This window comes from Nicotiana attenuata, unplaced genomic scaffold (genome assembly GCF_001879085.1).
Source record: "Nicotiana attenuata strain UT unplaced genomic scaffold, NIATTr2, whole genome shotgun sequence".
NCBI lineage: Eukaryota > Viridiplantae > Streptophyta > Magnoliopsida > Solanales > Solanaceae > Nicotiana > Nicotiana attenuata.
In genome coordinates, this window is record NW_017675357.1 from 21,733 (window position 1) to 28,515 (window position 6,783).

Consider the following 6,783-nt stretch of genomic DNA (forward strand, 5'->3'; position numbering starts at 1 on the left):
GTTATGCCTTCCTTGTGGGATCAAAACTTGACATCTGGTACTAGACTGATTTAGTGTATGATATGTTACGTTATGGAATGGGCCTATTTCTTTTAGGAGTCCTAAGTGTTATGTATAATTTTCACCGTTCGCGGCTTCTCAAGAAGGCTATGCACCATTGTCACTGTTTTCTGTATGAAAATATTTGTAACCGATGTATTTCTTTGTTCTTACTATATATGAGATTTTCAAGAATATCTTCAATGTTTTCTTCTTGTAGCAGCAGCTATGTGTACCTGAAAGTTATCGTCGTTGTTCCTAGCCCTTTGCACCTTTCATTGTACCATGTATGACTTTAACATTTTTAAGAGAAAACTGTTAGCTTTACAAGATGATACATTAGTTAGCTTTGATACTAACTAACCATATTGAGCCTGTATCCGGCATATTTTGGGGAAATATTATGAACTTGGACGCATAAACTTTGTTTATTGGTAAAACTGGTATTTACAATTTCATACTTTTAATATATAAAATAACTTATATTCCGTTTAGCTTTAGAACTAGTTAAACTGATGCTTAATGAACAAAAGAGTTTTAAAAAAATCGGTAAAAATGGAGTATATATCTAGAGAGTCAACAAATAGGAGTAGTAAGTTTTGAAAATTTTAAAATATATGATATATAGTTCTTCTATAAATTATTAGTTTAATAATTCTATTCTTAAAAGTTTATTCCCAATATGTGAAAACCATAGAAGAAGTATAATTTAGAAGTTTAATAATTCTATTCTTAAAAAATTTATGAACCAATATTTGAAACCACAGAAGAAATTAGAGATAGTTTCAATTGTTAAAATGATAGTTTTAATAGATTTATGTTTGATAGTTTTAATTGTTAAAATGATATATTTGAGCTATAGAATTACCTGCCAATAGGGTGATTATTTTATATATTTGAACTACATTTTTGTTAATTCCTCCTTTTTACTAATGAATTTTTAGCTCTTGCAGCAATTATACAAAAGATAAGAATATCTTGAACGTCATGGACAATCCTAGAAATAAAAGATGGATGTATTGTGATAGAGTTAGTAAAGAATATTTGGATGGAGTAGAGGATTTTTTAAATCATGCCTTTTCTGAAAAACAAGAAGGAGAAAAAATTGCATGTCCTTGTACGGAGTGTGTGCTCATCCATCAAGTAAATCGGGCTACAACATATGATCGTCTTGTTATTAATGGTATTATACCATCATATGATACTTGGTTTTGTCATGGGGAGTCTTTAAAGGGATCAAACAATGCTCGAGCAAATAACCGCAGCCAGTCAACTCAAAGGAGCGATGATATGAGAGGAATGAAACATGATGCATTTGGAGGTATTACACAGTTTATGGATACTGATGTTAGTGAAACAGGTGGCATAGAGCAAAACTTACAAGAGAGTACCGCTCATCCATCTGAAAATCACCTCCATCAAGAGGTGGATAAGTTTGAACGGCTCATGAAGGAGGTAAATGAAGAATTATATCCTGGATGTAAGAAGTTTAGCAAACTGTCCTTTTTGCTGCATACGTATCGCACAAAGTGCATGTTCAAGTGGTCAAATGAACCAATAGAATTTGGCAAAATTACCAACCAAACGATTCAAATTAAGCCTCAGGAACTACCCACGATTGCAAAGAATTCAATTTAGGCCATTATTGAAAAAGTCAACAAAAGTCAACACCCGGACCCACTTGGTCCAAACCCGAAATTCGGTTCAAAATCCGATCACCCATTCACCCCCTAGCCCGATTATATAATTAGTTTTGGAATCCGACCTTAACTTGAGGTCCAAATCCCGAATTTACCAAATCCCTTAATTTCTACCCAAAAACCCAATTCCACCATGCAAACTCTAGTCTAAAAACATCATACTAACTTGCTCGCGTGATCAAATTGCCAAAATAACACCTAGAACTACGAATTGAACACCAAATCAAATGAAATTTTCAAGAAAACTTTGAAACTTCTGTTTTCACAACAGCACATCCGAATCACGGCAAACCAGCTCCGTTTCTCACCAAATTTCACAGACAAGTTATAAATATGGTACTGGACCTATACCGGGTTCCGAAACCAAAATGCGGACTCGTTATCCAAAAATTCAAACATTGGTCAAACATTTACAATTCATTAAGCCTTTAACTTTCAAATTTCGACAAAGTCCGATATCTCGGGCTAAGGACTTCCGATTTCGATTTCGGGCATACGCCCAAGTCCCAAATCACGATACGAACCCACCAGACCGTTAAAACACGAATCCGAGTCTGTTTACCAAAAACATTGACCGAAGTCAACTCCAATGAAGTTTTTAGACAAAATTTCTTATTTTTAACAGTTTTTAACATAAAACTTTCCGGAAAGACGCCCAGACTGCGCACGCAAATCGAGAAAAGGTAAACAAGATTTTTAAGGATTCAGATAATAGAATTAGGTTTCAAAACATGAGATGACCTATTGGGTCATCATATTCTCCACCTCTAAAACAACTGTTCGTCCTCGAACGGACATAGAGAAGTACCTGGACTGGTAAAAAGGTGGGGATATCTACTCCGCATGTCCGACTCAGACTCCCAGGTAGCTGCCTCAACGGGATGACCTCTCCACTACACTCAAACTGAAGGATAGCTCTTCTATCTCAATTGACGAACCTGCCAAGATAGAATAGGCACCGCCTCCTCCTCATAGGTCAAATCCTTGTCCAACTGGACAGTGCTGAAATCTAACACATGGGATGGATGGATCACCGTGTTACTTCTGGAGCACGGACACATGGATCACCGGATGAACTACTAATAAACTAGGTGGCAACGCAAGCCTGTAAGCCACCTTTCCCACTCGCTCAAGAATCTCAAAAGGTCCGATATACCTAGGGCTCAACTTGCCCTTCTTACCGAACCTCATTACACCCTTCATGGGTGATACCCGGAGCAACAGTCTCTCTCCGACCATGAATGCAATATCACGAACTCTACGTTCGGCGTAACTCTTCTTCCTGGACTGAGCTGTGCGTAGTCGATCCTGAATAATATTGACCTTATCCAATGCATCCTTTACTAAGTCTGTACCCAACAATCGAGCCTCCCTTGGCTCGAACCATCCAACTGGCAATCGACACTACCTACCATATAATGCCTCATAAGGAGCTATCTGAATGCTTGACTGATAACTGTTGTTGTAGGCAAAATCCGCTAGCGGCAAAATTGATCCCACGAACCTCCGAAGTCTATAACACAAGCGGGGAGCATATCCTCTAATATCTGAATAGTGTGCTCGGACTGCCCATCCGTCTGAGGATGAAATGCTGTGCTCAGCTCAACCCGCATTCCCAACTCATGTTGTACTGCTCTCCAGAAGTGCGAGGTGAACTACGTACCTCGATCAGAAATGATAGACACGGGCACACCATGAAGACGGACGATCTCGCGGATATAAATCTCTGCCAACCGCTCTGAAGAATAAGTAACTGCCACGGGAAAAAATGCGCTGACTTGGTCAACTTGTCCACAATGACCCATACTGCATCGAATTTCTTCTGTGTCCGTGGGAGTCCAATAACGAAATCCATAGTGATTCGCTCCCACTTCCACTCAGGAATCTCTAACTTCTGAAGCAAAAACTATCGGGTCTCTGATGCTCGCACTTTACCTGCTGACAGTGTAGACTCCGAGACACATATGCAACTATATCTTTCTCCTCTACCAATAATGCTGCCGCAAGTCCTGATACATCTTGGAGGCGCCCAGATGAATAGAATATCGGGAACTGTGGGCCTCCTCAAGAATCAACTCAAGAAGTCCATCCACATTAGGCACACAAATATGACCCTGCATCCTCAAAACTCCGTCATCTCCAACAGTAATCTGCTTGGCATCATCGTGCCGCACTGTGTCCCTAAAGACAAGCAAATGAGGCCCAACAGTAATACAAGCTAAAAATCAGCTAGGCTCAGAAACATCCAGCCTCACGAACTGATTGGCCAAAGCCCGAACATCTAATGCAAGCGGTCTCTCCCCGACTGGAATGTACGCAAGGCTGCCTATACTCGCCGACTTTCTACTCAAAGCATCGGCCACCATGTTGGCCTTCCCGGGATGATACAAGATAGTGATAGTCTTTCAATAGCTCCAACCACCTCCTCTGCCTAGAATTGAGCTCTTTCTGCTTGAACAAATACTGCAAGCTACGATGATCAGTGAATACCTCACACGGCACATCGTACAGATAGTGCCTCCAAATCATCAGCGCATGAACAATGGCTGCCTGCTCTAGGTCTTGACCGGGGTAATTCTTCTTGTGAACCTTCAGCTGCCGCGAAGCATATGCAATTACCTTGCCATCCTGCATCAATACCGCACCGAGTCTAATACGAGATGCATCACAATATATCGTATAAGATCCTGAACTGTGGGCAACACCAACACCGATGCCGTAGTCAAAGCAGTCTTGAGCTTTTAAAGCTCGCCTCACACTCGTCTGATAATCTGAACGGAGCACCCTTCTGGGTCAACTTGGTCAATGAGGCTGCTATAGATGAGAACCCCTCCACAAACCGACGGTAATAACCCGCCAAACCCATGAAACTCCGAATCTCCGTGGCTGAAGTAGGTCTAGGCCAGTTCTGAACTGCCTCAATCTTCTTAGGGTCCACCTGAATACCCTCTGTTGATACAAAGTGCCCTAAGAAGGCGACTGCGTCCAACCAAAACTCACATTTTGAAAACTTAGCATATAATTGGCTGTCTTTCATAGTCTGAAGTACGATCCGAAGATGCTGCTCGTGCTTCTCTCGGCTGCGGGAGTAGATAAAGATATCATCAATAAAAACAATCACAAAGGAATCCAGATAAGGCTTGAACACCCGTTTCATCAAATCCATAAATGCCGCTGGGGAATTTCTCAGTCCAAATGACATCACCAGAAACTCATAATGCCCATATCGAGTCCGAAAAGCTGTCTTAGGGACATCAGATGCCCTAATCCTCAACTGATGGTAGACGGACCTCAAATCGATCTTTGAAAACACCTTGGCACCCTGAAACTGATCAAATAATCATCAATCCTCGGCAATGGATACATGTTCTTAATGGTGACTTTGTTCAACTGCCGGTAATCTATGTATATCCTCATCGACCCATCTTTCTTCTTCACAAACAACACGGGCGCACCCCAAGGCGAGACGCTAGGTGTAATGAAGACCTTATCAAGCAAATCTTGCAACTGCTCTTTTAATTATTTTAACTCTGGCGGGGCCATACGTTATGGCAAAATAGAAATGGGCTGAGTGCCCGGAACCAAATCAATACAGCAGTCGATGTCCCTGTAGGCTGGCATCCCCAGCAGGTCTGCAGGAATACCTATGGAAACTCACGGATAACTGGTACCGAATCCATGAAAGGAACCTCCGCACTAGAATCGTGAACATAAGCCAAATAAGCTAGACACCCATTCTTGACCATACGCCGAGCCTTCATATAAGAATAACCCTGCTGGTAGAATGACCAGAAGTCCCTCTCCACTCTAATCGAGGCAACCCCGGCAAGGCTAAGGTCACCGTCTTGGCGTGACAATCCAATATAGCATGATAAGGTGACAGCCAATCCATACCCAAGATAATATCAAAGTCTACCATATCGAGAAGTAGAAGATCCACACTAGTCTCAAGACTCCCAAGGTAACCACACACGAACGATAAACGTGTTTTACTACAATAGCATCTCCCACAGGTGCGGACACATACACGGGGGCACTCAAAGAATCACGGGGCACAACCAAATATGAAGCAAAATAGGATGACTCATACGAATAAGTAGAACCCGGATCAGATAGAACTGAAGCATCTCTACTGCAAACTGAAACAGTACCTGTGATAACGGCGTCAGAAGACTCAGCCTCAGGCCTGGCTGGAAAAGCATAGCATCGGGGCTGCGCCTCACCACTCTGGACTGCATCTCTAGGACGGGCCCTAGCTGGCTGGCCTCCACCTCTAGCAGCCTGACCTCCACCTCTAATGGCCTGACCACCCCCTCTGCTGCCTGAGCCCTACCTCTAGCTGACTGAGCGGGCGGTGAAGCACCCGGTGCCAGGTCCATGGCATGAGAATTCTGATGCTGAGAACTGCTCGATACACGAGGGCAAAATCTAGCGATGTGCCTCGAATCACCACAAGTATAACAGGACCTCAGCTGCTGCGACTGCTGACCCTGAAACTGACCCTGTCGGCCTGAGTAACCACCCTGAAAATTCTGGAGCGGAGGTGCACTAATAGGAGCTGGTGGTGCACTGTAGGCTAGCTGCTCGGAATAATGCATATGAGGACCACGACCACCTAAAGCACCATGGGATGCCTAGAGTGCTGAATGAAACGGCCTGGGAAGATGGCCTCTACCAAAAGTACCTCAGCCTTCAGATGAGGCTCCACTGAATCCACCGGAGTGACGCGACCTCTTGTTACCCCCTGACCACTCCCCTGAGCTAGAACCATCTCGACTCGCCTAGAAGCATTGGCAGCCGTCTGAAAAGAAATCTCACTCCCAGTCTCCTTAGCCATCTGCAATCTGATAGGCTGAGCAAGTCCCTCAATAAAGCTCCTCACCCTCTCTCTCTCTCTCTCTCTCTCTCTCTCTCTCTCTCTCTCTCTCTCTCTCTTTCTCTACCTCTCTCTCTCTCGGTAGGAAGTAGAAAAAGAGCATGACGGGCCAAATCCACAAAACGGGTCTCACACTGAGTGACGGTCATACTGCCCTGCTGGAGACGC